We start from the raw sequence: 8,832 nt of genomic DNA, 5'->3' as shown, positions 1-8,832 counted from the left end.
CATGAATTCGAAAAATCTGACAGTTATTCCTTATATTTACATGCTTTGATTCCGCCAATCCACGGGCTCCAAGCCTGCTTCTCTCTAGGTGTTGTCCCGCCCTGCACGTGGTTTTTTTTTTTTTTGGAACCGCGCCAAGACATTCATGAGGAAATAAATTACATTTACAATTGGTAATTTTATCTCGGACAAAGACATTGGAAATGTAAATATTGATGAATAAAATGAAAAATTAATGTCATCTTTTAAAAATCGTCTTCTCCAGAACCACTGGGCCAGGAAAGATGAAACTCAAAGCATCCTCAGGTAGTGTAGATTCATTAGTTTGTTCCAATCATGACTCCCAGGGGTAGGGCGGGGCCACAATCACCCCTACTAATGTGTTCGGAACCTTTTATTTTTCGGTGTTCTGCACATTATAAAACCCGATGAGTTCAGAGTAGCTCTGACAGTGCTCTGGCGAGAGCTAGCGAGACTTCAGCGAGATAGGGTAAATTATTCACGGAAATGTGGCTAGGAAGTGACTAGCACGTGGAGACATGGTAAACAGAAAAGTTAAGTTGCGTTTTAGTTTTCACGACCCTATAATGTAATTCTAAATGTACTTCAATTGATCTTTCTTGAATCTATTCAAGTTTAAATTATTTTTAAGTATTCTCTATGATACAGTTTTCTGCTGTCATGAATTAAAATTTCTTTTTGGACAAATATTTTGCATGGGAATCGGGACTATATTTTTTGGCGTCAGATTAGCAAATGAGGCACCAATGTGACTTTAACTGAAAAATCAGATGAATGAGAATTGCATGATGGGTTACTACACGAATACTATAGGAATTTTACGCTTGATAATTTCCTTTACTGTACTATCGGTGAATACAATTGCCAGGTGGATTCTCTGGCCAACACACGTGATCACGAGTATAGTCATGTTAAAAATGTTTTGTTCGTTTAAATGCATACGAAAAGCTGCTCATTTCCTTACCCTTGATTGAAGTGCTGGTGTTCTGAACTTGACACGAACTACGTATACATTTTATTGAACATATTTTTCTCTAGTTAACAACAAATTTAAAAAGCCCGTAATATTTTTCATAGTTTCTAATGTTTGCATTTTGTTCATAAGAACATTTTTTTTTATTTTGCACTCCATTGACATGATCATAGATTGACCTGAACCACGTGTTCGAAGTAACACGTAATAATGTATTTGGCGTAAACGTATTCAAACAACAATTAATTGGTCAGTTGATCGTGGTAATATCCTCTGTGCGCATTAATAGCAATAGCCATATAAGGCAAACGAAGGTTTGTCAGTGTAGATGATATTTATGTTCCCCAAACGGAGTTTGGGAACATATTGTTTTTACTCTGTTTCTTATTATTATGTTCCCCAAACGAAGTTGGGGAACATATTGTTTTTACTCTGTTTCTTATTATTATTATGTTCCCCAAACGAAGTTGGGGAACATATTGTTTTTACTCTGTTTCTTATTATTATTATTTTTCTTCTTCTTCTTCCTGGGTACTTTTTTGTCCGGGAATGATCTCGTAAACTATACATCCGACTAAGGTGAAATGTTTTTAGGGTCAGTAGACATGTTATGTAGATTTGCGGAACGAAGGTCATTTTGCGCGCACGTGCTTGCAAGAGCGTGCACGTGCAACATATGTGAAATGACCGATTTAATTGATATAGGCGTAACTTTTTAAATTTTTGATGAAATGCTTTGAAACTTAAAACATAAGGATATATTAGTAGCAAAGACAATATGACATGGTCAAAATAGCAAGATCTCACGCGCATGTACGTGCGCTTTGCTCTCATTGGCTGAAACTAAAGTCTCAATATCTTTCTTGTTTTTTGACGAAATCCTTTGAAATTTTGAAAATAGCCATGCATTAGAATATCCTACAACATGATATATAGCAATTATCATGAAAACACGTGCATGCACGTGCGCTGCAATCTGATTGGCTTAAACTTTAAATAGCTATAACTCCTTTGATTTTCAACCAAACAGGATAGGATTTGGAACATAGATAGATATACTGGTCTACTACAAGAAAATATGGTCACCATGCACGTGCATACACGTGCATGTACGTGCGCTGCAATCTGATTGGCTGAAACTTTAAACAGCTAAAACTCCCTTGCTTTTCAACCAAACGGGATGGGATTTAGAACATTGATAGATGTAACGAACATTTACAAGAAGGTATTTTCACCATGCTCATGTATGCACGTGCGTGCACGTGAAATGAGCAAAATCAAAAAAATACTTCAATGAGCGAATCTTTTTAATACTTTTGGATTAAATACTTTAATATTTAGTATATTAAAATATATAGATTGTGTAGACAAGATGATATGGTCATTACGCATATGCATTCACATGCGCACGCGTGCAATGCTAAAACTTGAATGAACTTTGTACACTTCTGGATAAACGTTGTTAAAGTCTCAAATTTATCGAGTTTGTCTTTAGTTATTTAATGAAGCTTCCAGGGAATATGGCACCGAAAGGGAGTCGGGGAGCGTTTGGGGAACATCTGTAACGGTCCCCGTTACAATTAGCACTAGTTATTATGTTCCCCAAACGAAGTTGGGGAACATATTGTTTTTACTCTGTTTCTTATTATTATTATTCTTATTATTATTATTATTTTTCTTCCTGGGAAAATTTTGTCCGCGAGTGATCTTGTAAACTACACATCCGACTTAGGTGAAACCTTTTTAGGGTAAGTAGGAATGTTATGTAGATTTGCGGAATCAAGGTCATTTTGCGCGCACGTGCTTGCAAGAGCGCGCACGTGCAAAACTTAAAATGACCAATATAAAATGGATATAACCGTAACTTTTCTATTTTGTGACGAAATGTTTTGAAACTTATAATGTAAGGATATATTAGTAGTAAGCACAAGATGACATGGTCAAAATAGCAAGATCGCACGCGCATGCACGTGCGCTTCGCTCTGATTGGCTGAAACTAAAGTCTCAATATCTTTTTTTGTTTTTTGATAAAATCATTTGAAATTTTGAACATAGTCATATATTAGGGAGATCTACAGCCTGTATTATAAGATTTATCATGAAAGCATGTGCATGCACATGTGCTTGCAAGAGCTCGCACGTGCAACACGAGAAATGTCAAATATCATTGATACATACGTAACTATTTAAATTACTGATGAAATGCTTTGAAACTCATATTAAAAGTATATATTAGAAGCATAGACAAAATGACATGGTCAAAAAAGTAAGATCTCACGCGCATGCACGTGCGCTTCGCTCTGATTGGCTGAAACTAAAGTCTCAATTTCTTTCTTGTTTCTTGTCATAATCCTTTGAAATTTTGAACATAGACCTACATTATGAAGATCTACAGCACGATGTATAAGAATTTTCATGAAAGCATGCGCATGCCCGTGTGCTGCAATCTGATTGGCTAAAACTTTAAATGGCTATATCTCCTTTGTTTTTTGACGAAATGCTTTGAAATTTAAAATATAGTCATGCATTAGGATATCCTACAATATGATATAGAAAAAAATCATGAAATCACGCGCATGCAGATGCGCTGCAATCTGGTTGGCTTAAACTTGAAATGGCTAAAACTCTCTTGTTTTTCAACCAAACAGGATGGGATTTAGAACATAAATAGATATAAGGGACTCCTACAAGAAGGTATGGTCATCATGCACGTGCATGCAGCTGCGTGCATTTGGAACGAGTGAAATAAAAATACATTTGAAAGAGTGATTTTTCATACTTTTGGATCGAATGCTTTAATATATTGTATATTTAAATATGTAGATAGTGTAGACAAGATGATATGATTATAACGCACATGCATTAACATGCTCACGGGTGCAATGCTAAAATTTGAATATAATTGGTATCCTTCTGAGAAAACGTTGTTAAAGTAAAAAATGCACAGAGTTTGTCTTATTTAATTAAGCTTACAGGGAATATGGCACAAAAAAGGAGTTGGGGAGCGTTTGGGGAACATCTGTAACGGTTCCCGTTACAATTAGCACTAGTTATGTTCCCCAAACGAAGTTGGGGAACATATTGTTTTTACTCTGTTTCTTATTATTATTATTTTTCTTCTCGGGAAAATTTTGTCCGCGAATGATCTTGTAAACTACACATCCGACTAAGGTGAAATGTTTTTAGGGTCAGTAGACATGTGATATAGATTTGCGGAACGAAGGTCATTTTGCGCGCACGTGCTTGCAAGAGCGCGCACGTGCAACACCAGAAATGATGAATATAATTGATATCAACTTAACTTTTTCAATTTTTAATGAAATGCTTTGAAACTCATAATATAAGGATATATTAGTAGCATAGACAATATGACATGGTCAAATTAGCAAGATCTCACGCGCATGCACGTGCGCTTTGCTCTGATTGGCTGAAACTAAAGTCTCAATATCTTTCTTGTTTTTTGATGAAATCCTTTGAAATTTTGAAGATAGCCAGGCATTAGGATATCTTACAACTTGATGTATAACAATTTTCATGAAAACACGTGCATGCACGTACGCTGCAATCTGATTGGCTGAAACTTTAAACAGCTATAACTCACTTGGTTTTCAACCAAACAGGATGGGATTTGGAATATAGATAGATATAATAAACTTCTACAAGAAGGTATGGTCATCATGCACATCCATACATGTGCGTGTACGTGCGGTGCAATCTGATTGGCTGAAACTTTAAATAGCTATATCTCCCTTAGTTTTCAACCGAATAGGATGGGATTTGGAACATAGATAGATGTAATGGACTTTTAGGAGAAGGTATGGTCGCCATGCACATCCATACACGTGCGTGTACGTGGGCTGCAATCTGATTGGCTGAAACAGCATTACCTCCCTTGGTTTTCAACCAAACGGAGTGGGATTTAGAACATAGATAGATGTAATGGACTTCTACAAGAAGGTATGGTCACCATGCTCATGTATGCACGTGCGTGCGCGTGAAATGAGTGCAATCAAAAATACAATTGAATGAGCGTATTTTTTAATACTTTTGGATTAAATACTTTAATATTTAGTATATTAAAATATATAGATTGTGTAGACATGATGATATGGTCATTACGCACATGCATTCACATGCACACGCGTGCAATGCTAAAATTTGAATGAACTTGGTACCCTTCTGGGTAAACGTTGTTAAAGTCTCAAATGCATAAAGTTTGTCTTATTTAATGAAGCTTACAGGGAATATGGCACCAAAAGGGAGTTGGGGAGCGTTTGGGGAACATCTGTAACGGTCCCCGTTACAATTAGCACTAGTTATTATTATTATTATTATTCTTTCTTCTTATTTCTTCTCCGGTACTTTTTTGTCCAGAAGTGTTCTCAGAAACTGTTCACCAAACTAAGTTAAAACCTTTTTAGGGTTAGTAGGCATGTTGTGTAGATGTGCCGAACGAAGGTCATTTTGCGCGCATACGCATGCACGTGCGGGCGCGTGAAATGAGTAAAATGACTCATATATTTAATATGGTTGTAACTTTTATATTTTTTGATAAAATGTTTTGAAACTCATTATATAAAGATATATAAGTTGTGTAGATAAGATGACATGGTCAAATTTGCATGAACTCACGCGCATGCACGTGCGCTTTTCTCTGATTGGCTGAAACAGAAATCTCAATATCGTTTTTGTTTTATGATGAAATGCTTTGACATTTATAACATGGACATGCATTAGGATGTACTACAATGTGATATATAAAAATTTTCATGAAATCACGCGCTTGCGCGTGCGCTGCAATCTGATTGGCTGAAACTTTAAATGAGTATAACTCCCTTGGTTTTCAACCAAACAGCATGGGATTTACAACATAGATAGACATAAAGGACTCCTACAGGATGGTATGGTCACTATTCACATGCATGCACGTGCGTGCACGTGCGCTTTGCTCTGATTGGCTGAAACAAAAATCTCAATATCTTTTCCGTTTTTTTTACAAAATGCTTTGAAATTTAAAATATAAGGATACTGTAAGATGTCCTACAATATGATATATAATAATTGTCATAAAAAAACGCGCATGCACGTGCGCTGCAATCTGATTGGCTTAAACTTAAAATGGCTATAACTCCCTTGTTTTTCAACCAAACAGGATGGGATTAAGTACATAGACAGACATGATGGACTCCTACAAGAAGGTATGGTCATCATGCACGTGCGTGCACGTGCAAATGAGTAAAATAGTGTAGACAAGATATCGTCATTACGCTTATGCAATCACATGCGCACGCCTGCATTGCTTAAATTTGAAATACTTGGTATACTTTTGCATAGATTTTGCCTTCTTTAATGAAACTTACAGGGAATATGGCACGAGAAGGGAGTTGGGGAGTGTTTGGGGAACATCTGTAACGGTTCCCGTTACAATTAGCACTAGTTATGTTCCCCAAACGAAGTTGGGGAACATATTGTTTTTACTCTGTTTCTTATTATTATTATTATTATTTTTCTTCTTCCTGGGAAAATTTTGTCCACGAGTGATCTTGTAAACTACACATCCGACTAAGGTAAAATGTTTTTAGGGTCAGTAGACATGTTATGTAGACTTGCCAAACGAAGGTCATTTTGCGCGCACGTGCTTGCAAGAGCGCGCACGTGCAACACGAAAAATGACCAATATAATGGATATTGCTGTAACTTTTCTTTTTCTTGATGAATTTTTTTGAAACTCATAATGTAAGGATACATTAGTAGTATAGACAAGATGGCATGGTCAAAATAGCAAGATCTCACGCGCATGCACGTGTGCTTCGCTCTGATTGGCTGAAACTAAAGTCTCAATATCTTTCTTGTTTCTTGTCATAATCTTTTGAAATTTTCAACATAGTCCTACATTATGAAGATCTACAGCATGATATATACAAATTTTCATGAAAGCATGCGCATGCGCGCGTGCTGCAATCTGATTGGCTGAAACTTTATATGGCTATATCTCCTTTGTTTTTTGACGAAATGTTTCAAATTTTAAAATATAGTCATTCATGCAGATATCCTTCAATACGATTAAGATAAAAATTTATAAAATCACACGCATGCATGTGTGCTGTAATCTGATTGGCTGAAACTTCAAATGGCTATAACTCCCTTGTTTTTCAACCAAACAGGATTGGATTTAGAACATAGATAAATATAAGGGACTCCTTCAAGAAGGTGTAGTCATTATGCATGTGCTTGCGCGTGCGTGCACGTGAAATGAGTAAAATTAAAAATACACTCGAATGAGTGTATTTTTTAATACTTTTGGATTAAATGCTTTGATATTAAGGTAAGTCACTCCTCAAATTTCTTATATCAAGGATTTTTTGAGAAGTATATTTTTGATAAGTACACATAAAGTGTGACTCAAAATGGCAGAGAAAATAGGTGGTCAGTGTGCATCGCACTGATGTATGGTACATTTAAGTTGACCTATTTGCACTTAAATTTTAACCCCTTAGTTTATTACTTTTATACAATTATCTCTTATTATATTTTTTCAGCTGTAACCATGGCAACAAATTTATTCTTAATTTACGTAAAATAGTTTGAATAATATTTATCATTGATCAAATCTTTCAAATTAATGCGCGTAAATAATTATGTGACCTTTTTGCACTAAAATATAACATATTTTGGGTATTAGAAAAATAAATAGGCAATACAATATTTTCTTATATCAAGCTTTGTATGACTTAAGTGCTGATCAGTCATAAGTATCGAGAAGTTTGAAATAATGAAAGAAAAAGTTGGGGTCAGTGATGTTAATTTTGAAATATTGGACAAAATATGTGATTTTCAGGCAAAAAATAGTGTAAAATTTATCTTGACTTCTTTGATATATCTCCAGTTTTTGGCAAAGTTTGTTGAAGGAAGATCTAAAACTTATTCTAAAAATTTAAATTAAGACCTATATTAAATATTCCTATCAATAGCATAACCGAAAATATTCTCCGAGTAAAAGTATGTGAGGCTAAAGTTTCAAGACGTTAAATTTAATAAATGTGCAGATTTGCAGAAATTTCTGCTAAATATCCTTCCACCACGAAAAATAGTCCCTAATAAATCTTGCTTCTTTGAAGATTTTTGAGCAGTTTTTTCTTTGATTGTTAAAAAATATACATTGTTGAATATAACTATTTTATAAAAATTGAATTTTAATAAATATTTTTGAAGTTAGAGGTTCTGCGTGAACTTTTCTAAAAAGCTGACGAGTGACTTACCTTAAGTATATTAAAATTTTAGATAGTGTAGACAAGATAATATGGTCGTTATGCACATGAACATGCGTGCAATGCCTATTTTAAAATATATTTTGTATTTTTCTGGGAAGACATTGATTAAGTCTAAATTCCATAAAGTATTTCTTATCTAATAGAGATTACAGGGAATATGGCATCAAAAGGGAGTTGGGGAGCGTTTGGGGAACATCTGTAACGGTCCCCGTTACAATTAGCACTAGTTATTATGTTCCCCAAACGGAGTTTGGGAACATATTGTTTTTACTCGGTTTCTTATTAAGGTCTTCCGTCTTCACGGAAGACCTTATAGTGATTCTATTGTTTCTTATTATTATTATTATTATTATTATTATTCTTTTTTTTTTAGACAAAATTTTGTGCAGGCGATTTCTCGTAAACTGTTCGGTGGAATTCAATGAAAATTTCAGGAATAATAGGTCACTATATGAATTTTATATAAAATCCCGTTTGTTGGAAAATTGGCTACCAGTGCCAAGTTATGGGCAATTTCCTGATTTTAAAATGCAATTTTGTCTTCGAATGTTCTCGAAAACGGCTCAA

The sequence above is a fragment of the Saccostrea cucullata genome, unplaced genomic scaffold (genome assembly GCF_032062105.1).
Source record: "Saccostrea cucullata isolate Sc308-1 unplaced genomic scaffold, CSIRO_AGI_Scuc_v1 ctg125, whole genome shotgun sequence".
Lineage (NCBI taxonomy): Eukaryota > Metazoa > Mollusca > Bivalvia > Ostreida > Ostreidae > Saccostrea > Saccostrea cuccullata.
This window is presented reverse-complemented; position numbering follows the sequence as displayed.